The 24,512-nt window shown below is 41.0% G+C and overlaps 1 long non-coding RNA gene across 1 annotated transcript; it reads left to right on the forward strand.

The window, feature by feature from the left end:
- Positions 1-20,283: 20,283 nt before the first annotated feature.
- On the forward strand, positions 20,284-24,242 carry LOC129059130 (uncharacterized). Its single transcript, XR_008524856.1, has 2 exons — positions 20,284-22,934; positions 23,377-24,242. It is a non-coding gene; the product is annotated as an uncharacterized LOC129059130 (long non-coding RNA).
- Positions 24,243-24,512: the final 270 nt, after the last annotated feature.

Consider the following 24,512-nt stretch of genomic DNA (forward strand, 5'->3'; position numbering starts at 1 on the left):
GGTCATGCTTTATACCTTGTATGTGGTTCATATGCCTACCTTTGTGTGTGTGTGTGTGTGTGTGTAAATTTGTTATAACCCTCAAGCAACAAATTTGGGGCTGGCTGCAATTAAAATTGTGCTGTGTGCTACAAATAGAGCTACCATACGATCCCGAAATCCCACCACTGGGCATTTATCCAAAGGAGATGAAATTGGTATATGGACGAGACATTTGCACCCTCAAGTTTATTGTAGCACTTCACAATAGCCAAGATACCGAATCAACGTAGTTGTGGATAAAGAAATGGATAAAGAAAATGTGGCATATATACACAATGGAATACTTTTCAGCCACAAAAAAGGAACCTTGTCATTTGTGGCAACATGGAAGGAACTGGAGGACATTGTGTTAAGTGAGGTAAGCCAGGAACAAAGTTAAATACTGCGTGTTCTCACTCGTGGAAGCTAAAAAGAGTTGATCTCAGGGGTAAAAGGTAGACTAGACCAGAGGACACTTGAGGCTGGGAAGGGGAGGGAGCACAGAGGGATAGAAACAGATTTGTTAAAGAATATAAAATTAACAGTTGGAAGGCAGAGACAGTAATGTTCCTATACCACTGTAGGATGACTATAGCTAGAAGGAAGATATTGACTGTTCCCAACACAAATGATAAATGTCTGAGAGAATGGATATGCTAATCAGTATACATTATATGTATTGAAATGTCACTGTGTGCTCCACAAATATGTACAACTGTCAATTTAAAGAGTGTGCTGTTACTCTGGGAGGCTGAGGCGGGTGGATTACCTGAGGTCAGGAGTTCGAGACCAGCCTGACCAAAATGGTGAAACCCTGTCTCTACTAAAGATACAAAAAATTAGCCGGGCGTTGTGGCAGGCGTCTGTAATCCCGGCTACTTGGGAGGCTGAGGCAGGAGAATCACTTGAACCTGGGAGGCAGACATTGCAATGAACCGAGGTCATACCATTGCACTCCAGCCTGGGCAACAAGAGTGGGAAACCCCAACAAAAAAAAAAAAAAAAAAAAAAAAAGTGTGCTGTTTAGTTATACCTATAAGAATTCTTTTGTCTTCTACCTTTTACTCCCTAGTACTCATGGAATGCCCAGCATCTGAATTAGCAATAAAAGGTGACTCCCTGTCATCACTTGGGGAGAGAGTGACACCTGCTGCTGGAAGCTCTGCTAAACGTTTTAAAACAACTTGGTAAATTCCAACTCATGCTTCATACTACACATTTATTGAGCAGTTTGTGTCCTGAATCGTGCTATGTTTAGTGTGCTGTGATTTTAATGCATGTTCTCATTTGATTTCTGAGGTAGATGCTATTGTCCCTATTTGATAGATGAGATAATTGTCTGAGAGGTTCAGGTCACAGGCTTGGTCTTTTTGACTTTTGAAGCTGTGCTTGTGGCTACTATGTTCACTATGCTGGAGAGCTGCATCTTCTATAAAACTCGTAGGGAATACTTTTAAAAGTGATATTTGAAGAGAAATAAGGTTCTAAACTAGTAGTCATCCAGGAACTGGTAAGACATATACAAGTATGTTGGTATGGAGTAGACAGACTTTAACTTAGCAGCCAAACCTTTCTTTTTGAAATTACTTAAATTAAGCTTTTAACTATACTGGCATTTGATAATTAGACAAAAATAAAATAAATATGAAGACTAGAATACAAAACAGGGTACATAACTCTGACTCTAGCAAATAATTGACAAGATTTTTTTTTTTTTTTTAAGAGTCTTGCTCTGTCTTCCACTGGAGTGCAATGGTGCCATCTTGGCTTACTGCAGCCTCCACCTCCTGGGTTCAAGCAATCCTCCCATCTCAGTCTCCCGAGTAGCTAGGACCACAGGTGTGTGCAGCTACATGCAGCTAGTTTATTTTTTGTAGAGACAGGGCCACACTATGTTGCCCAGGCTGATCTTGAACTGGCTGAAGCGATCCTCTCACTTCACCCTCCCAGTAGTGTTAGGATTAGCCACCGTGCCCAGCTGACGAGCGAGACTCTGTTTCTTGGATTATCTATTTGGATTTTACTAATTGTTTAAAAGTTTAGTTAATATTATAATTTAAAAATTAGTAGTAGAGTATGCTTAGAATTATAATTAACTAGTATTTTATTCTTTGCTACATATTTGGCTAACGACATTTAGACCTTTGGACAAGATTTGTTCTGTGGAGACTCACCCCAACTTCGAATTCTCATGCTCTTATATAAAACCTAGTAGGTTTTTTTGTTTTGTTTTGTTTTAGATGGAGTCTTGCTCTGTCGCCCAGGCTGGAGTGCAGTGGCACGATCTCGGCTCACTGCAACCTCGCAACCTCCACCTCCCAGGTTCAAGCGATTCTTCTGCCTCAGCCTCCTGAGTACCTGGGATTACAGGTGCCCGCCACCACGCCCAGCTAATTTTTTGTATTTTTTAGTAGAGACGGGGTTTCACCATGTTGGCCAGGCTGGTCTTGAACTCCTGACCTTGTGGTCCGCCCGCCTCAGCCTCCCAAAGTGCTGGGATTACAGGCGTGAGCCACTGCGCTTGGCCTAGTAGGGCTTTTTAATTCCACATTTAAGTTCTGTATTTCCATAGAGAGAGATAGTATCTAAGCTCTTCCTGAAGAGTGAGCACCTTGTTTCTGAAGGTTTAGCTCCTAATCCATTCTTGCAGAAGAATAGAATTTTTCAGCCAATGTTAGAAAGAGTAGCATGCTATTAGTCTAATGAATGCTGTCTCTGCAAGTGACTGCCAAATGTTGACGTTCTTACATGACATCATAAGAGGGCCATGGTAAAATGTCTTTAGTACATATGCTTAGAGGTCTGTTACATTCTGAAAGTCTAAAGAAAAAGGACATGAATGGCTAGAATCTAAGATAGGAAATGTTACTTTCAAACTATTAGGAAGATAAGTAATTCAACTCAGGGACACAGGCTGCTTATTGTGTACTCACAAAAGGAAAGGGACCATGACAGAATGAGAACATGGGATAACTAACCTACAAGCTGCGTATAGGATGCTGAAACCAGCACTGCTGGGATAGTAACAGGAGAGAATGCCATGTATGCCCTGCCAGCCGGTCTTGCTCCCTTGCATTATGAAACTCCTTGGCTCCTGGTGATTGGCTCACTCCCTGGAAAGCCTTTCCCCCTCCTCTCTCTGGAGAGCTATTTCCTCATCTATGAAATGAGGATAATAATACTTCATGGGGGGTTTGTGAGGATTCAATAAGATGCACCATGTGAAGTATGTGATGCGTGTAATGAATGTTAGCTATTTTTTTTTTAATTCCCTCCCTTTATTTAAAGATCCGGTTCAAGACTCACCGCACCACTCCATCAGCCCCACTCTTTCTGAGGTCTTATTTCTGCTTCAGATTAGAGAAATCTCTCCCACTCTCCCTCACTCAGAGTTCTGTAACACTCATCTCTATCACCTCTCAGCATACGCCACCTTGTGTTTTCTGCTCCCTCAAGTTTATTGTAGCACTTCACAATAGCCAAGATACCTTTTTATCTTTAGGCAAATTCTAAAACATGTTTAAAGTTAAAAAGGCCAGGTGCAGTGGCTTATACCTGTAATCCCAGCACTTTGGGAGGCCAAGGTGGGCAGATCACTTGAAGTCAGATAACAATAGAGATTGGAAGATATTTTTGAAGAAACTGAACCCAACCCACAGAAAAATACTTACAAAGTTTGAAAAGATTGACTTGCTGCCTGATTATTTAAAATGGTTTTACAATCACATTTGCAAATTGTATTGCTACCTCTTTTTTAGCCAAAGATTTCTCTTTTGCACTGTGTGCTTTCATTCTTCTGCACATTTGCTCATGCCTAACCCTCAGCCAGTGAATGTTGTTAACATAGTCAAAGGCACGCGGGTAGTTCATGGCAAAGCTGACTGCAGAGCTGAGATCTTCCCACTCTGTGTATTTTCTCCTTGTTGTGTATACCTGGCACCTTGCCTTGAACATGGTAGGAGTTCAATAAATACTGTCAATTAAAACAAAGAGAGGACATTGTAATAGCATCATAATATAGGAGCGGCAATTAAGCTGCCATTTTAGTAGTCAGTTCAGAAGGTTTTTAGTAATTAACAGCAAATGATGGGGAAGGAGAAGACAAGGAAAGAAGAGGGTTCTTGAAATACAAGCCAGAGCCAGAACCAGGTGGGGGGCTGCCGGGTTCAGTTGAAGTCTGGCTACATTCTAATGCTTTGGTATCTTAAACTTTGATTTCACTGGTCATGTTCTTGTGGGATATGCAGCTTGATATGCTCTTTGAGGGAACAAATTATGTATTAGAGCACATTCATGTCCATTTGAGTTCGTGTCCAGCTAATAAAGAAAATTTAGAACTATTTAGTCTGTTGGTAGATTTCAATCAGACCTCTTGTATTCCATGAAGGTTCTCTGAGCTTTTTTTTGCTATAAAATAATTCATCTGATAATAATAAAATATCATGATGGTATAGAGGTAGGAGAATACGGTATTGGTCACTGCCCAGGAGTAGGTAATATACCGTTAGCATATTAGAATGGGAGGCTGAGCTACCTAATTTTTGCATGTCTATGTCACAGGAAAATGATCTTCAAGTTGGAAAAGGAAACAAACTAGCCCTGTTCAAAGGGAAGCAAATCCCAAAGAGGAGGAAATATTTAGCAAAGTACTTCATACATTTTAATAAACTTTTTTTTTTTGAGACGTACTCTCGCTCTGTCACCCAGGCTGGAGTGCAGTGGCGCGATCTCGGCTCACTGCAACCTCCGCCTCCTGAGCTCAAGCAATTCTTCTGCCTCAGCCTCCCAAGTAGCTGGGACAACAGGTGCGTGCCACCACGCCTGGCTAATTTTTTGTGTTTTTAGTAGAGATAGGGTTTCATCGTGTTAGCCAGGATGGTCTCGATCTCCTGACCTCGTGATCCACCTGCCTCGGCCTCCCAAAGTCCTGGGATTACAGGTGTGAGCCACCGTGCCTGGCCTTAAATACACTTTTAAGTCTCCAAAGTCAGATAACTTGCATTCCAGGTGACAGAAAGAATTTGCAAATGTGATTGTAAAACCATAGATGATCAGGCAGCAAGTCAATCTTTTCCAACTTTGTTAAGTATTTTTCTGTGGGTTTGGTTCAGTTTCTTCAAAAAAATCTTCCAATCACTGTCTGGGGCAGAAACTACTCATATGTCTTCATGCTGGGAATCACATATGTGGGAGGAGACAGGATCTGACAGTTGAGTGGGTTCCCTTTCACAGAATCCCTCTTCTGCCACCTGCCTACCTCACCCAAGGCCTCCTCAGCATCAGGAGAGTCTTGAGCCTCTTCTGTTCCATTTCTCCAAAGAATAAATCTGCCCCTTGGGAAGTGTGGCTCCACAGAGTTGGAAAAGGGACCTGGGGCCTAAAGGCTTTGTAATAGAGTTTTGAAGTGAAATTGAAATGCTGGCTTTTAGTATTACACAATACCATGGTATTTAATTTTTAATGGAGCTACATCATACAAACACACCAGAAAAGCACACAGCTTGATGAATGGTTACATTCATGTGATCACTACACAATCAAGAGCATGACTACTTCCTTTGTCAATTGTCCACTTTGGACCAGAAATGTAGTTAGAGTCTTACCTGGTTCAGCAACTGAATCCAAATTCTCTTGACCAAGGAGAGTTTCTAGTGTTGTGACTCGAGGCTTTGCCTGTAGCCTTGTCCTGTTAAACATGTTTATCATTGACTTAGACAAGGCCACTGATGCCAAGCTTATCAAATTTAATACTGAGGCAGAGGAAAAACAGCAACTGACACTTTGTTCTACAGGACAGAATCAAGATCCTGCAAAATGTTTGCCTTGATTTAAAAGTTCAGCTGTACAAATGGAGGAGAGGAAACATAACCAGGATTAACAGCAATATATACCTAAGAGCCGTAAGGATTTTAGTGGACTACAAGTGCTCACTTCCCCACAACTTAAGACAGCCGTAAGCTAAATTATTAAAGGTAAGCCTAAATTACAGAGAAGACAATGATCTCCTTTTATTCTGCTTTGATTGGTCACGGGTGGAAAAGCATATTATGTTTTCCATATATGACTAACATCCACAGGAGACAAGAGAGTAATCAGGATTTTTGTTGTTGTTGTTGTTTTGTGTTTGTTTTTGTTTCTGAGACAGAGTCTCACTGTATTGCTCAGCCTGGGGTGCAGCGGTGTGATCTCGGCTCACTGCAACCTCCACCTCCTGGGTTCCAGCGATTTTCATGCCTCAGTCCCTCAAGTAGCTGGGACTACAGGCGCGCACCATCACACCCAGCTAATTTTCGTATTTTTAGTAGAGACAGGGTTTTGCTATGTTGTCCAGACAAGTCTTGAACTCCTGGCCTCAAGTGATCCACCCACTTTAGCCTTCCAATGTGCTGGGATTACAGTCATGAGCCACTGTGTCCAGCAAGGAATTGCTTAAGGTCTAGCAGTAATTACACAAGATAATTTAAGGAAACAGAGGGATAGTCTAGAGCAGCTCTGTCAAGTACAGTAGTCATGAGCTGATGTGGCCATTGACATCTCTGAGTACAGATTCTAGAACATTTCCATCATTACAGAAAGTTCCATTAGACAGAACTGGTCAGAGAAAAGAAGACTAATTAGAAACATCAAAGGTGTGTTCAAATGTCTGAAATGATATTATGTAAAAGAGGGTGAGTCATTCATTATTGCCCCAGAAAGCATAAGTGTATCAGGGAATAAAGTTCTAGGTGTTTGCCGTTTAAAAATTCAAACTTTGGAAGAACTTTCTTAAAATTAGAGCTAGTTATCTTCCCCTTCATTGATGATTTAGGCAGCAGCTATAGGATTCTTAGTATATAATGAAAGAGATCCTTAAAATGAGGATGAATTTCTAAAAATACATTTTATTTTATTATTTTATTTATTTTGAAGCAGAGTCTCGATATGTAGCCCAGAGTACAGTGGCACAATCTTGGCTCACTGCAACCTCTGCCTTCCAGGTTCAAGAGATTCTCCCACCTCAGGCTCGTGAGTAGCTAGGACTACAGGCGTGCGCCGCCACTCCCGGGGCTAATTATTGTATTTTTTAAGTGGAGAAATGGTTTCACCATATTGGCCAGGCTGGTCTCAAACTCCTGACCTCAAGTGATCTACTTGCCTCAGCCTCCCAAAGTGCTGGGATTACAGGCACGAGCCACTGCACTGGGCCTAAAAATGAATTTTAATTGACACATAATAATCATATGTATTTATGGGGTACAGTATGATATTTCATAATATAGTTGTTTACAATGTGTACGATCAAATCAGGGGAGTTAGCATATTCATCACCTCAAACACTTATCATGAAATGAGGATGAATTTGAACTGGATTATATCTCTTTTTTGAGACAGTGTTTCACTCTATCCTCCAGGATGGAGTGTAGTGGCATGATCATGGCAGCTGCAGCCTCAAACTCTTGGGCTCAAACAATCCTCCTGCCTCAGTCTCCTGAGTAGCTAGGACTACTGGCATGTGCCACCATGCTCAGATGCTCAGCTAATTTAAAAATTTTTTTTTTTTTTTTTTTTTTTTTTTTACAGTTGTGGTATTGCTATGTTGTTTAAGCTGGTCTCAAACTCCTGGCCTTAAGCTATCCTTCCACCCTAGCCTTCCAAAGTGTTGAAATTACAGGGATGAGCCACCACAGCTGAGCTGAACTGGATTATTTCTAGTGATACTTCCAGCTACCATGGTTCCAATGTAGATATTTTAGTTTATTGTTGCAAACATTTTTAAATAAAGCTTACAAGGTTTTTTTTGTTGTTGGTGGTGGTGGTAGGTTTTGTTTTGTTTTGTTTTTTGAGATGGAATCTCGCTCTGTTGCCCAGGCTGGAGTACAGTGGCACGATCTCAGCTCACTGCAACCTCTGCCTCCTGGGTTCAAGCAATCCTCCTGCCTCAGCCTCTTGAGTAGCTGGGGCTACAGGCATGCACCACCATAACTGGCTAGTTTTTGTATTTTTTTTTTTTGTATTTTTTTTTGTATTTTTAGTAGAGATGAGGTTTCATCATGTTGGTCAGACTGGTCTCAAGCTCCTGACCTCAGATGATCTGCCTGGCTCAGCCTCCCAAAGTGTTGGGATTACAGGAGTAAGCCACCATGCCCAGCCGGAAGCTTTGTTCATTTTTAAAAATTTTTTTTCTTTGACAGATTGGGTTAATTCAAAAACCTTGTCTTCGATCTCTGAAGTTCTCTCTTCTGCTTGTTTGATTCTATTGCTGAGACTTTCTGGTACATTTTGCATTTCTCTAAATGTGTTCTTGATTTCCAGAAGTTGTGACTGTTTTCTATTTGTGCTATCTATTTCATTAGAGAATTTTCCTTTCATATCCTTTATCACGTTTTTGATTTCATTAAGTTGGACTTCACCTTTCTCTCGTGCCTCCTTGATTAGCTTAATAATCAACCTTCTGAATTCCTTTTCTGGCAATTCAGACATTTAATCTTGGATTGGATCCATTGCTGGTGAGCTGGTATGATCTTTTGGGGGTGTGGAAGAACCTTGTTTTGTCATATTACCAGAATTGTTTTTCTAGTTCCTTATTTGGGTAAACTATGTCAGAGTGAGGATCTGAGATTCAAAGGCTGCTGTTCAGATTCTTTTGTCCCACAGTGTGCTCCCTTGATGTGGCATTCTCCCCCTCCCCTTTGGAATGGAGTTTCCTGAGAGCTGAATTGTGGTGACTGTTTTTGACCTCCACCCAGTGGAGCTACCAGGCTCTGGGCTGGTACTGGGGAGCATCTGCAGAGTCCTGTGATGTGATTGGTCTTCAGGTCTTTCAGCCGTGGATACCAGCACCTGCTCTGGTTGAGGTAGCAGGGGAGTGATGTGGACTCTGTGAAGGTCCTTGGTTGTGTTTTTGTTTAGTGTGCTGGTTTTGTGTTGGTTGGCCTCCAGCCAAGAGGTGGCGCTTTCAAGAACTCATCAGCTGCGGTCCTATAGGGAGGATACGAACTTGCCCTAGGGACACCTGTTTAAGTATTCAGGTTTCTCAGGTGGTGGACAGGGCCATAGAGCTCCCAAGAAATAATGACCTTTGTCTTTGGCTACCAGGGTGGGTAGAGAAAGACCACTAATTGGGGGTAGGGATAGGTGTGTCTGAGCTCATCCACTCTGGGCAGGTCTTGCTGTGGCTGCTGTGGGGGATGGGGATGTGGTTCCCAGTCCAATGGAATTATATTCCCAGGGGGATTATGGCTGCCTCTGCTGAGTCATACAGGACTCAGCAGGGAAGTGGGGGACAGCTGGCAGTCACAGGCATCACCCCACTCCCACTCAGCCCACAGTCCTAAAGGCTGGTCTCACTCCCACTGTGTTCCCCCAACAGCACCAAATCTATTTTCAGGCAGCTGATGACCAGGGCTGAGAACTTGCTCCAGACCACGAGCCTCTCTGTTGATAAAGCAAGAAGACTCACAGTTTCTCGGCATCTCAGGGAGCCTGCAGCAGTGATCCAGTTCTTTCAAAGGGTCTGTGGATTCTCAGCTTTCCAGGTATGTTCCTGCGGTATTTCTCAGAGCAGAAGTTCATGATGTGAGTCTCCACAGGCTGCTCTGTCCATCCAAGTGGGAGCTGCAAGCTAGTCCTGCTTCCTATTCACCATCTTAATACATTCTTATTACTCAATAAAATACTTTTGATATACATTTAACAGAGAAAGTGAAAGTCTTACACAATGAAAACTACAAATATTGTTGAAAGAAATTAAAGCAGATCTAAATAAATGCAAAGACATTTTTATGGATGAGAAAACTTAATATTGTGAAGATGACAATACTTCCCAAATTTATCTGCAAATTCAATGCAATCTCTATCAAAATCCAAGCTGCCTTTTTGTAGAACATTACAAGCCAATCTTAAAATATGTATGGAAATTCAGTAGACTCAAAATAGTCAAAACAATCTTGAAAAAGAAGAACAATTTAGAAGACTCATATTTCCCAATTTCAAAACTTACAACAAAGTTACAGTAAGCAAGACAGCGTGGTTTTGGCATAACGGTAGACGTATAAAAAATGGCATAGGTTTGAACTTCAGATGTAAACCCTGATATTGATGGCAATAGATTTTAATAGTGTTACCAAGATAATTTAATGAGTAAAGAACAGTATTTTCAACAAATAGTGCAGGAACAACTGGACATCTACATGCAAAAGGATGACATTATAGATCTACCTCACTACATACACAAAAAAGTAACTCAGATGATGGCACTAAATGTAAAAGCAAAAATGATAACACTCTTAGAAGGAAGTGAAGGAGTTGCCTTGGATTAGCAATGATCCCTTATTTATGACCCCAAAAATACAAGCAACAAAATAAAATGGTGGATACAATGGACTATGTGAAGAATTTTGTGCTGCAAATGATACCGTCAAGAAAGTGAAGACAATACATAGAATGGGAGAAAATATTTGCACATCCTATATCTGATAAAGAATTTGTGTCCATAATATATAAAGAACTCGAACTCAATAATAACAACAAGAGATAACCCAATTCTCAGCAAACTAACACAGGAACAGAAAACCAAACACCACATACTCTCACTCGTAAGTGGGAGCTGAACAATGAGAAAACATGGACACAGAGAGGGGAACATCACACACTGGGGCCTGCTGGGGGGTTGGGGAGCAAGGGGAGGGAGAGCATTAGGACAAAGACTTAATGCATGCGGTGCTTAAAACCTAGATGACGGGTTGATAGGTGCAGCAAACCACCATGGCGCATGTATACTTATGTAACAAACCTGCACATTCTACACATGTATCTCAGAGCTTAAAGTAAAACTTAAAAAAAAAAAAAGATTTGAATAGACATTTCTCCAAAGAAAATATACAAACAGCCAGCTGGGCGCAGTGGCCCACGCCTATAATCCCAGAATTTTGGGAGGCTGAGGCAGGTGGATCACAAGGTCAGGAGATTGAGACTAGCCTGGCCAATATGGTGAAACCCCATCTCTACTAAAAATACAAAAAGTTAGCTGGGTGTGGTGGCAGGCACCTGTAGTCCCAGCTACTCAGGAGGCTGAGGCAGGAGAATTGCTTGAACCCAGGAGGCGGAGATTGCAGTGAGCCGAGATTGTGCCACTGCACTCCAGCCTGGGCAACAGAGCGAGACTCCATCTCAAAAAAAAAAAAAAAAAAGTATACAAAGAGCCAACAGCCAATATGTACATTAAAAGGTGCTCAATATCATTATTCTTTAGGGAAATACAAGCCCAAACCACAATGAGATGTTACTTCACACCCATGATGATGGCTGTAATATAAAAGATAAGCAATAGCAAGTGTTGGAAACAATGTGGAGAAGTTGGAACCTTTCTATGTTGCTGGCGGGAGTGTTAGATGGTGCAGCTGCTTTGAAATGAGTTTGGCGGTTCATCAAAATATTAGACATAGAGTTACCATAGGACCCAGCAATTCCACTCCTTGGTATATACCCAAGAGAAATGAAAATGTATGTGAACACAAAAATTGTACATGAATGTTCATAGTAGCATTATTCATAATAGCAACAAGAGGAAACACCCCAAATGTCTATCAACTAATCCAGTGGTCCCCAATCTTTTTGGCTCCTGGGACTGGTTTCATGGCAGACAATTTTTTCACAGATGGGGGTGGGGGTTGGTGGTTTTGGGATGAAACTGTTCCACCTCAGATCATCAGACATTAGATTTTCATAGGGAGCACGCAAACTAGATCCCTTGCATGTGCAGTTCACAGTAGGGTGTGCGCTCCTGTGAGACTCTAATGCCACCACTGATCTGACAGGAGGTGTAGCGCAGGTGGTAATGCGCATTCGCCCACCACTCACCTCCTGCTATGTGACCTGGTTCCTAACAGGCCACGGATGGGCACTGGTCCACAGCCCAGGGACTGGGAACCCTTGAACTAATGAATGAATTAAAAAATATGGAATACTCGTACAATGGCATGTCATTCAGCCATAAAATGAATACAGTACTGATTCATGCTGTAGCACAAATGACCCTTGAACATACTATGAGAAAGAAGCCAGTCACAAAAGACCATATATTATATATATGATACCATTTATATAAATTATTCAAAAGAGAAAAATTTATAGGGACAGAAAGTGGATTTGTGGTTGCTTAGGGCTGGGGGTTGGGGCTTAGGAGGGAGGAATAGGGACTGACTGCTTATCCACTAGCAGGTTTCTTTTAGGGGAGATAAACATGTTCTAAAATTAGATTGCGGTGATGGTGGCACGGCCCTATGAATATACTAAAAGACATTGAATTTTATGCTTTAAAAGGGCAAATTGTATGGTACATGAATTATTACTCAATAAAGCTGTTTAAAAAACAAAAAGGCAAACAGTTAGCAGTGTATTAGTTTGTCAGGGCTGCCATAACAATAAGCAACAATCTGGATGGCTTAAACAACAGAAATGTATCGTCTCACAGTTCTGGAAGCCAAAAGTGAGATCAAGGTGTCAGCAGGGTTAGCTCCCTCTCAAGTCTCTGAGGGAAAACCGTTTCCATGCCTCCCTCCTAGCTTCTATATTTCTTTTTCCTTTCCTTTTTTTTTTTTTTTTTTGAGAAAGAGTTTTGCTCTTGTTGCCCAGGCTGGAGTGCAATGGCATGATCTCGGCTCTCTGCAATCTCTGCCTCCCAGGTTCAAGTGATTCTCCTGCCTCAGCCTCCCAAGTAGCTGGGATTACAGGCGCCTGCCACCATGCCCAGCTAATTTTTATAGTTTTAGGAGAGATGGGGTTACATCATGATGGCCAGGCTGGTCTCAAACTCCTGACTTCAGGTGATCCACCCACCTCGGCCTCCCAAAGGGTTGGGATTACAGGCGTGAGCCACTGCGCCCGGCCCCTCCTAGCTTCTAATAGTTTGCCGGCATGCCTTTTGCATTTCTTGGCTTGTAGATGCATTACCCTGGTCTCTGCCTTCATGTTCACACCGTGTTCTCTCTATGTCTATCTTTCTTTGTGTCCTGATTTCCCATTTTCATAAAAACAGCAGTCATATTGGCCCGCCCGTATTACCTCATCTTAACTTGATCATTTGCAAAGGTCCCTTTTCCAAATAAGATCACATTCACAGGGAGTGGGGGTTGGAGTTAGGACTTCAACATTGTTTTGGGAGACACAATTCAACCTATAACAAACAATATGGACATGATTTCCTTAATTCTAAGATCAGAGATGCTAGAATAATGCTTACTTACAAATAGCTCATCCCATTCTCTAAGACTAATACAGAAGGAAGATTTTTTTTCTATCTCTTCTTAGCTTGAACACTTATCTGGAAGGCCATGCGATTTTCTGAGACAGGCAAAGACATTGCATAATAATTCCGTGTCCTCAATGACCTTAAAAGTCACTTAGTTTAGTTATCTACTCAGAGTTTGAATCTCCTTCCTGTGACAGACAGGCTTTTTTTTTTTTTTTTTTTTTTTTTTAAGGGGGCTGTGAGCTGAGACCACTGGAGAGCAAATTCACCATTTGGCAATAGTTCACTCGCCAGCTGGTGGCAGTATTTTGCTTGAAGCTGTGAGGCCCAAAGACTGGGCACAGGAACTACTTAGACCTCAGTGTGGAGTCAAACTCTGCCATTTACTGTGTGACTTACTTCTGTGCCCTTAGACAAGTCACTCAAGTGAATCTCTGTTTCTTTGTACATAAAATGGGAATAATGATGCTCATCTTGCAAATTTTTAAGAATTAAACACAGCCATAAAGAAAAACACACCAAACAGCAGAGTGCCCAACTCATATCAGAAACAACAGCAAAAAAAAAACCAACAAATTTTTAAAAAAGCAAATGATGCTTAATTTTCTGAATTACTTAATTAGTATTTTAAAAATAGACTGCCAGCCAGTTGGGCCCAAGAATATGGAAAATCTGAGAACCAGTGCAGATCTTTTTCACTGGAAACTATTATTTTCCCATGTACACACTGATTATTACAGGTTTGCCAATTTTTTTCCTGTAAAATGTGATGGGTGGATATATGCAATATATAAAAATAATTTGATATAACTACCAAATACATGTTTAAACTTAAAATATCCATTAGTTCACAGTATACAACTTTTAATGGTTGTGTTAAGAACAAAAACTTTTACATTTTTTCAATTTGGGAATTTTACATTAAAATGATTTTTATCAGTTATTTTATCAGTTTTTCTGATTTTCATTCAAATGAATAATCTCTTATCATGTAACATCTGTTATAACACCTCAAAAATGAGAGTGATTTTCCTGCTGTGAGGAGTGCTGTGCTGGATGGAAAGCATAAATAACCCTGGAACTAAGTGGTTCAGCTGACTTTTCCCCTCAGACAATTTAGGTTACCCAAATGAATGATCTTTTCATGGTTTTGTTTTTTCATTCTATTCCAGTTTATTTTTACCTTTCTTTTTTTTTTGTTTTTTTGAGAGGGAGTCTCACTCTGTCACCCAGGCTGGAATGCAGTGGTGTGGTCTTGGCTGACTGCAACCTCTGCCTCTTGGGTTCAAGTGATTCTTCTGCCTCAGCCTCCTGAGTAGCTGGGATTACAGACATGTGCCACCATACCCAGATAATTTCTGTTTAGTAGAGACAGGGTTTCACCACATTGGCCAGGCTGGTCTCGAATTCCTGACATCAAGTGATCTGCCTGCCTCTGCCTCCCAAAGCTCTGGGATTACAGGCTTGAGCCACCATCTCCGGCTTATTTTTACCATTTAATCAAGGGTTTTCTCTAGCTATCCCTGGGTTACTGCACAAAACTCACACGTTAGAAAGTGTTCCTCAGACAAGACTATGAAGACTAAGAATTATTCTTGAATGTGCTAGTTCAGGGCAGTGGGGATGAGCAACAGGATGGCAACAGTATTCGGAGAACTGGCTATTGAGAAAATTCCTCTTTAATAAGGCAGCATGCCTGCTTTACAGCTTTCATTCTTTACTGAAGAGTACCAGACTAAGAAATCGGCAGTGATTAACATCTAATCCTGGCCAAAGGGTGTTAGGGGAAAGTGGTTGTCCTTCAGAAACAAGGAGCCAATTAGAAATAAGTCATGAAGCATTTTCTTGGCCTTACTGAAATAGTGAATCTCCTTCCCTCCCTCCCTGCCTCTCTCCCTCTTCCCTTCCCTTTTTTGAAAGAGAGTCTTGCTCTGTCACCCAGGCTGGAGTTCAGTGGCGTGGTCTTGGCTTACTGCAACCTCGGCCTCTTGGTTTCAAGTGATTCTTCTGCCTCAGCCTCCCGAGTAGCTGGGATTACAGGCATTCCCTTCCCTTCCCTTCCCTTCCCCTTCCCCTTCCCCTTCCCCTTCCCCTTCCCCTTCCCCTTCCCCTCCCTTCCCTTCCCTTCCCTTCCCATTTAAGCCATTTAAATTTAGTTCAATTGCAATAAACCAAGTCTAATTCATCTACTCAGGACTTCGAAGTCAGTACTGTTGCATTCCACGTTTCTTTGGTTACAACCCGTATCTCCATATAAACTGGCAGGAGTAGGTAGTGGTGATGGGTTCTTCATCAAGCTCAGCAACATTGCTCTCATACCTGCATAAATCCACAACCATCAACTGTTTCCCGCAATTATGGAAGGGGTTGCAGCTTAATAAGTGTAGATTTTGAGCAAGTTATTTTTGAATTGTTGAGGTTCAACTTAAATAGCAGCATATCAGATGTCAACTGAGGAGCATAGCTTGATCTCTAAGAATTTATGTATTCATTCATTCAATCAATAATATTTACTTAGTTTTCCATTATGTATCAAATGCTGTTAGGTGCTAGGGTACACTAGGGGCCATGAGAGACAAGATTCCTGCCCTCACACAATTTATAGTACAGGGGAGATTATGGACAATGAAATAAGTAATTATTAAAAACCTCTGAAAGGTGAGAGAGGCCTAAGGAACTCTGAGATCACATAGCAACAGTATCTTTTTTGCTTGATAGAGGCTGTTAGACAAAGCTCCCGGAGGAAATAATGTGTACCGTGAGACCAGAAGGACAACTAAAAGCTAACCAGAAATGAAGGGGGACAGAGGGGAAGAGTGATTCAAGTAAAGGCAACAAAATATCCTAAGATCTGCTGGCAAGACAGAGAATAGAATAAACCAGATACTGAAAGAAGATTGTATGATTGGAGAGGACGCAGAGATGGCGGGACAAGTTGGAGAAATGAGCAAAGCTAGGTCATTATGTGCTTTGGAGTTTGTTTCTGAAGCTTTTTAGACAAGAGAGGCTGCCGTGCTGCAAAGGCTGTGCACAAGAAGCAAGAGAAGTGGAAGGATGACCATAGAGCTTTGTGGCTTGTTTCCATCAGCAAACCTGTGTGACTAACCCTCACCTGCCCTCTATTTCCTCTCCTGCATAATCCTATCAGTTCAAGGGACCATTTGTGCCATTTATTTATTTATTTACTTATTTATTGAGACAGGGTCTCTCTCTGTCGCCCAGGCTGGAGTGCAGTGGTGCAATCTCGGGTCACTGCAACCTCCACCTCCTGGGTTCAAGTGATTCTTGTGCCTCAGTCTCCCGAGTAGCTAGAGGTGCACACCACCACGCCTGGCTAATTTTTCCATTTTTTGGTATAGATGGGGTTTCAACATGTTGGCCAGCCTGGTCTCGAACTCCTGGCCTCAAGTGATCCGCCCACCTCGGCCTCCCAAAGTGTTGGGATTACAGGCGTGAGCCACTGTGCCTCGCCTCTGCCATTTATTTTGATGGTGCTTTTGGCACAGCACTTGTTGGCTGTCTGGCCAACCATGGGTTAGTGGTAGATATCTAGGAGTGGATTTATTAAATCGCTAATGAAATAGCATAGGTATTGGGAGTCAGCCTGAACAAGCTAAGCTGATAAGAAGCTAGTTCCCAGGAAGAGCTAAAACCAAGTTCAAGTAGGGATGGTGGTGGGGCTGTTAGGGTTTCTGCAAGTATTAAATAAAATATAAGAAAACTCAAGGAGCCAAAATATTGGTTTGCCGAGGCAAGGAACCAGAAAGAACAAGTTAAAAAAATTGAAGCTTGGAAGAATCCTTACTATACAATTTAAAGCAATGTGGCAGCTGAACCTAATTTTTTTACCCAACCACACAGTATTAATGACTCATTGTGTTTGGTAACACTTCCTGCCGTAAGTGGGTTCTCAAGGAGCTGGGGTGTGGTGTGTTCTGAATCTGTCAATTCATTAATTATTTAACCAATCTAGTTATTGAACATTCATTATACAATTAGTCCTCACTTAATGTCGTCAGTAGGTTCTTGGAAACTGTAACTTTAAACAAAATGACATATAAAGAAACTAATTTTACCATAAGCTAATTGATATAAATAAGAGTTAAGTTCCTACGGCATACTTCTGGTCATAAAACCACCACAAGCTTCTAAATAAAGACCCCAAACAATTCTAATATTAAACATGGAAAAAATTGTGAGCTATATGTACATTTAGGAAAGATTAATTTTAAGAAGTAAGATTATTTACTTGCTTATTTCACTTCAGGGTCGTAGGTAGCTGGAGGTTGTCCCAGCAGCTCAGGACATAAGGTGGGAACCCACCGGCCAGGATGCCATTCCATGGCAGGGCACACTCATACACACACCCACACTGACTCAGACCGGGACAATATAGACACATCAATCAAATCAACATGCACATCTCTAGGATGTGGGAGGAAACCGGACTATCAAGAGAAAACCCACGTAGACACAGGGAGAACGTACACTCTCCACAGATGTTGGCTGGCTCCAGCTGGAAATCATTTTTCTTTCTCATCAATGTTGGAACAAAATGACATAATTCAAGGACCTGCTGTGTATTGTTTTCAGAGTGTTCAAAATACTCCAAAAGTCACTTCTTGAAAGCATATGTTTTTCCCAGCCCTCACTTCTGCTAAATCCCAATTGAAATAAACTCTCCTCTGCATGATGATTCGTTCTAGACAGGGAATGTGCTTATCACTGGATGAGGCAATCTTGTTTCTGTAGCCTGGAGAGGGAGGTCTGAATACTTCCCTGGTAGGAACTACAACTTAATCAATTTCGTATTCCTTTCTGACCACATCTCACTCAGTAAAAGCTGAGTCTGTGGCATTTACTAGGTCCTAAATAAAAGTTTGTTGAATGAATGAATGGAAAGCCCTCCAGTACACCATGGAAATAATGCTGTGTTTTCCTGCCACCCTGTCTTCACTATTTCCTATTTATATGAACTTGCACAGGTTATTTAATGTTTCTAAACTCTATTTTTCTTATTTGTAGCATGTGGTAAGTAGGTGGAAGATTAAAGCCAATGACTAGCACAGAGTCTGGTTTAAAGATATTAGCTATTAGTAAGGTTACGAGGAATTACATTCTTTTAGAGGTAGATTGGTTCTTTCCTTGAAATGTTTAAAGTTTAAATTAGAACCTTTGGCATATAGTTCTTGAGGATTTAAATAAAAATGTTAGGACATATAAATTATTCATTCTTTCAACAAATATTTATTGAATCTCTTTTATAGACTAGGCTCTGGTGATAGGTCACCTTCCATCGGGAAAAGAAAGCAGCGCAAGTAAAGAAACAACATCATTTTGTGATGATGCGATGACGGAAATCAACAGGAAGATATGATAAATAGTACATGGAGTGCCTACTTCACAAGAAAGCCTGAGAGAGTCCAGTTGTATTCAAGGAGAGGCAGAAGTAGCCAGGAGACAGATCCGGTAGGACTGTGAAAGCCATGGTAAGAAGTTGGGAACGCGTTCCAATTATGTTGGAAAGCTGCTGGAAACTTTTAAGCAGGGAAGTGATACAATCTGATTTACATTTTGAAAATGGGTTGCTGTTTGAGTAACAAATTCTAAGTGGGCAGATGCAGAGGCAGGGAGACCAGTTAGGAAGTTGATTGAAATGGTCCATGTGAGAGAAGTCAGTTGGTGGCTTAGTTTAGGGTAGTGGCTGAGGCAATGGTGAGGAGAGGGTGGATTCCGTGTATAACGTGAATATAGAATTGATAGAGATTGCTGATGTGGGGTGTGGGAAAGGGAAAGATCAAGATTGCAAATGAATTTCATTTAACAAATATGGAGGCTATTTCTGAGATAAGAAAGACTGGGAGGAAAACAGGGTGGGTTTTTTTTTTTTTTTTTTTTTAGCAGGGGGAGGAGAGAGGGTCAGAAGTTTGGAAATCATATCATCCAAGAAGATATGATTATAGATTATAATAAAAGATTAGTGTATTGCTGTGCACATCTGTGTCATTTTCAGAGCTACCACTGTGGATTCCTGAGCAACTTAATGCATACTGTAAATAAAGAGGCTGACCCACATCTTGTGGCTAACAAACAAATCAATCATCCTTGGTGACATTTGTCTGAAAAGAGGGTACTATGTGATTTTCATTTTGGCAACTTCACTCCCAAAGGGTATTTAAGAGAAAATGCACGTTTAGCATTTTCTGAACATTATATTAGTGGAGGGACTCACATAACATTTTGTAAGTAGATCATTGTAAGTAACATCTTTTTAATTCAGTTTTTTGGTATCTTGTTTTTAAATAGCAGAGTATACCATTAAAGTTAAATCTGATGAACACCACCACCACATTTTAGAGTTGTTAAAGGCATATCACACTTTATATGTCTTTGGTAAGGATACAAGAATACTAATTTCTAGCCGGGCACAGTGGCTCGTATCTGTAATCCCAGCAGTTTGGGAGGCCAAGGCAGGCAGATTGCTTGAGCCCAGGAGTTACAGAGAAGCCTGGGAAATATGGCAAAACCATAACTCTACAAAAAACACAAAAATCAGCCAGGGGTGGTGGCAGGTACCTGTAGCCCTAGCTACTAGGGAGGCTGAGGTGGGAGGATCACTTGAGCCTGGGAGGTCAAGGCTGCAGTGAGCTGTGATGGTGCCACTGCACTGCAGCCTGGGCAACAGAGTGAGATCTGTCTCCAGAAAAAAAAAAAAAAAGGAAAGAAAAGAAAAATAATTTCTTTTTAGATAGACAGGAGGAGAACATAGAAATTTAATTCGTTCTTGGCTCCTTTAGGTTTATAGTATGTTGTTCTAAAATAGAATCGGCTCAGCTCCAAAAACTTAAATAGAAGGTAATTCTAAAGTATATTTTTGAACCAATAATAATATATATTTTGACCCAGCATTTGCTTGCTTTGAAATGTATTCTTTACAAATTTAAGTGGCTTATCAGTCAATGTAGATAATAAAATGAGGTCATTGTGAGGATCAAGTCAGAAAATGCAGATGAAACACTTTGTAAATACTAAAGTACTTTGTAATTTTTTTTATTATTATTATACTATTGTGTTTCTTTAGTAAGATGCAGAGGTGTCTCAGTTTGATTTAGGACTAATCATAAGAAAAGTAAATTTCCCACACTTACCACATTGAAATAGGTGAAGTGCATAAAGTTCCTAAGACCCCTGAATAGGTAGATATTAGTGATTTCATTTTTCAACTGCTTCACTTTTGCTTTCCGTACCCATTTTACTTTTTTACTTCTTCTTCCTTTTCTTCTCCCATTGCCTCTCCCTCTCCCTGTCCCTCTCCTTCACTCCCTGTGTCTCCCTCTTCCCTGCCCTCTCCTTTTCTCCCAGCCCTCCTTCTTCCCATATAGATTCTCAGCTAAACTCTATTATTCATTTGACCACAGGTTTCCCTCTGAAAGAGGTAATCTATTAAGTCACTCATAACAGAGCAAATCTAGCCTCAAGACATAGGCTGAGCCATCAAGAGAACTTGGCTGAGCAGCTACCCCTCCATACCTCTTGGGCCATCGTCTACCTAGTATGTTGGATTCTGCCCTCTCCTAGGTTATGGATTCAGGATGCGTGTTGCTGTAGTAAACCATGCAACCAAGTGGAGAGCAAACCATGCTGCCTTTTTCATTGACTTGGAACAAGACTCCAGATATGAGTTACTTTTCAACAAAAGGGGCAATACAAATATTGTAATTGGGGTGTAGGAGAATCCTGATTTAACTTCAAGGACTTTGATGAATCTACACTGAGGTGCACAATAGGAACAATCATGTAAAACTAAGCCATTGTTATTGGTGAATATTCTTTGATCATACACTTAATGAATGTGCTGTTTCACTTACTTTTAAATGATTTTGTGGCAAATGATGTTGATGTGACTGACCACTCGCTCACCCACAGGCATCTGCTTTAAGCTGTCATTTCGTCAGTGAGGTGAATTTGTTGTATCCACAGAATTTTGAAATTAAGAGTGCAGTTCTGGGAATGAGTAAGAGGTTTGTTTTTCTCTCTGTGTACATAAATCATTGATTAACCTCAATGATCTCGTTAGCACCATGGTCAGTCCATCCAGAATCAAAGAAGCTACCAAAATGTTGGTCAAGGGAAGAGACAATATAATACATAGGCATAACTACTACATGTGTTTACTTACACTTATTATGTTGTAGCCTAGCAGGGGAGTGAACGGCTTTTATTAAATAAGATACCATTTCACCCTGACATCATGTATTTTATATAAAACAAAAAGGCTTCCTATTTTGGACTCTTCAGATTAAAAAAGGTATTAAGAAATGTTATGGATTGAAAAGTAACATAAGAGATAAGGCATGGTTATGGCTGATAATGAAATATTCCGGTACTTTTTTGTACACCTGGATGGTGTTTAATATTCCTGAGCAAGTTTATCTATATTATAAAGTTGTTGTGCATTGTGTTGGTCAGCTTCCAGCAGCTGAAGGGAAAACCAGTCATTCTTTGAGTTGTTTACTGATGGAAGTTGGCTACTTGATTTTCATTTCAGTAATTTGATTTCCAAAGGTAAGAACATAGTAGAAATTCTACTTTTCTCTTCTGAATATTACATTTTTAGTGTGGTAGACTTAAAATTATCTTATGAACAAAGTAATAATGTAGACAGAAATAGGAATTACACTGAATAATTACACAGATAGAATGAGAAAATTGGTAAATGACATATATTACATGCAAGCAACTTGGTAAATGTGGTTGATGAGTGAAAAGGAAACTGTAGTTATTGCATCACACTTAGGAAGGGATCCTGTGGGAGAGTGTGGGAGCGTTAAGAGCTTGCTGAGTAAGGAGACCATTCACAACAATGGGAGAAGTCTGAGTGCCGTAGCTAGAAGAAAGTTGGTAGTGAATTTTCTTATTCAGTCATTCATTTGCAAACATACTGAGCACCTATGACTGTGATTCTCACTGTGCTGGGCTTTGGGCGTAAACACTAGTAAGAAAGGCTGGTCTCTGTCTAAGTAGAAGACACAGGACTCTGAATCCTGAGAGCTATAAACATGGGAGGAGAGAGATAATAAGTGAAACTATGAGGGTGGATGAGGTCACCCTCTGCATGTGAAGAGGGAGCAAAACAATGGGCCAAGTGTGGAGGCCTGAGGAAATCCAGGAGGGTCATAAAGTTCCCGCTAGCAGGTTGTGCAGACACCAAAGCCAAGGGAAGAGAAAGTTTCAAGGAAGGAAGAAGCATTTAATACTGCATTTAGTATTAAATGCAGCAGAGTGCTCCAGTAAAATTAGAATTTAAAAGCATTCAATAGGTGGCCCTTTAGGAAATCACTTGGTAACATGGCATAGTGGATCAGAGCACTCAGGCTTGTGGGGTCAGACTGCCCAGGATCAAAACAGGCATCTGTTGCTTCCTACCTCTGTGACTATAGCAGTTATTTATGTCATCATAAAGAACCATCTGGGTACCAGTGAAACGGATTCTGAGATGGAGTTTACCATGCAGGAGGTTTACTAGGGAGTGCTCATGAGATCAACACCAGTGGAAAGGAAGGGAAGGAAGCAGGATTGGGCAGAGGGAGAAGTTGAGCTGTAAGGCAGTCTCAAGAAAGGCCTCAGTTGAACCCATTGGATGCTCTGAAGCTGGGTTGACCCTTGAGAGTTGCTCTGAGCGTGGGTGAGGACATTCGGCCTTTATACTGCTGCATGCAATGTACATATACTGTAAAATGAACAGTTGCTGGATGTGTGCTATCTGGGAAGGCGGTGTAGTGTGGTCTTGGACTCTCCTCAGCTAAGGCCATCCCCCAAAGAGGTGGACAGCTGAGGCCCTCTGATGAGAGCACATCCATTTGCTGAAGTAACAGCCCTTAATTCCTGAAGGAAGACCCGGACAATCACTTTCTAGTGTGCACATGTGGATTTAGTAAGATACTATAGCTAGAGTGCTTAGCGTAATACCTCACACACAGTAAATAATCAGTGAATATGAAGTTTTATTAAATGACTGGAACCCACAGAGTAGACGTTGAATAAAGAGTGAATGAGACCTGAGAAAGCTGAGATGTTTGGCTCCTGAGGAAAGTGGACTCAAGTGAGGATTTCACTTTTTTATAAAGGATAGGAGAGATTCGTGTAATGAGAAAGTTCAAGGAGAGAAAGAGGACCTGAAAGTATAGGAGAGAGGAAGACTTCCTGGTGGAGAAGAAGATCATAGAAACAGAGTCTTGGGGATAGAGTTGGCCTGGGGGTGAAGAAAGCCAGCTTAGGAGGTAAGGATGGTGTAGACACAACTATGGGTTTGACTGAGGCCTTTCCTGAGACTGCATGGCAGCTGAACTTCTCCCTCTGCACAATCCTGCTTCCTTCCCTTCCTTTCCACTGGGCTTGACCTCATGGGCACTCCCTAGTAAACCTCCTGCATGGAAACCTCCATTTCAGAATCTGTTTCCCTGGAGCCCACCTGGTTCTTCATGAAGATGTAAATAACTGCTGTAGTCACAGAGGTAGCAAGCAACAGATGCAAGTTTTGAACGTGGGCAGCTTGATCTCCAAGCCTGAGTGCTCTGATACGTTACGTTGTGTTACCCAGTGATTTCCTTTGGAGGGGGCGTGGTGGTTGCAGAAATTTGAAATAATAGCTTGAGAGATAAAATAAGGTTATGAAAGAAGCAGGAGTAAATACAAAAAGTAAGATTGCCTAGGGCTCTCTAATCAAATTCTTTGATGAAGAAGATCATGGCTTTGTTTTGATCCACTGAAAGATGACATGACAGAATCCTAGATAGTGCAGTCAAGGTGAATAGTGGAGAATGTGATTTTGTCAGCAAGATTAGAAATGAGATTAACCAGTGATGGAGAGGAGTAATCTCAAGGGGAAGATGTTACCATGGTCCAGGCAAGGAATAACCAGAGGCTGCACCAAGATATTACCTGTGAAGATAAAGCAAAAGCAATAATTATTAAAGATGGGACTATAACAAGAGCAAGATTTGTCAGGTGTTCAATACAGTTGTCACTAGCCGCATGTTGCTACTGAGCACTTGAAATATGGCTAGTCTCTCTGTGATGTGCTGTGATGTAAATTACACAATGGATTTTCAAGACAGTATATCATTAACATATTTTATATTGATTACAAGTAGAAATGATAATAATTGGAATAGGCTGAATGAACATTTATTATCAAAATTAATTTCATCTGTTCCTTTTTACTTTTTTTTTAACATGGCTACTATTTAATATAAAATTTAAA

This window comes from Pongo abelii, chromosome 3 (genome assembly GCF_028885655.2).
Source record: "Pongo abelii isolate AG06213 chromosome 3, NHGRI_mPonAbe1-v2.0_pri, whole genome shotgun sequence".
In the NCBI taxonomy this organism is placed as follows: domain Eukaryota; kingdom Metazoa; phylum Chordata; class Mammalia; order Primates; family Hominidae; genus Pongo; species Pongo abelii.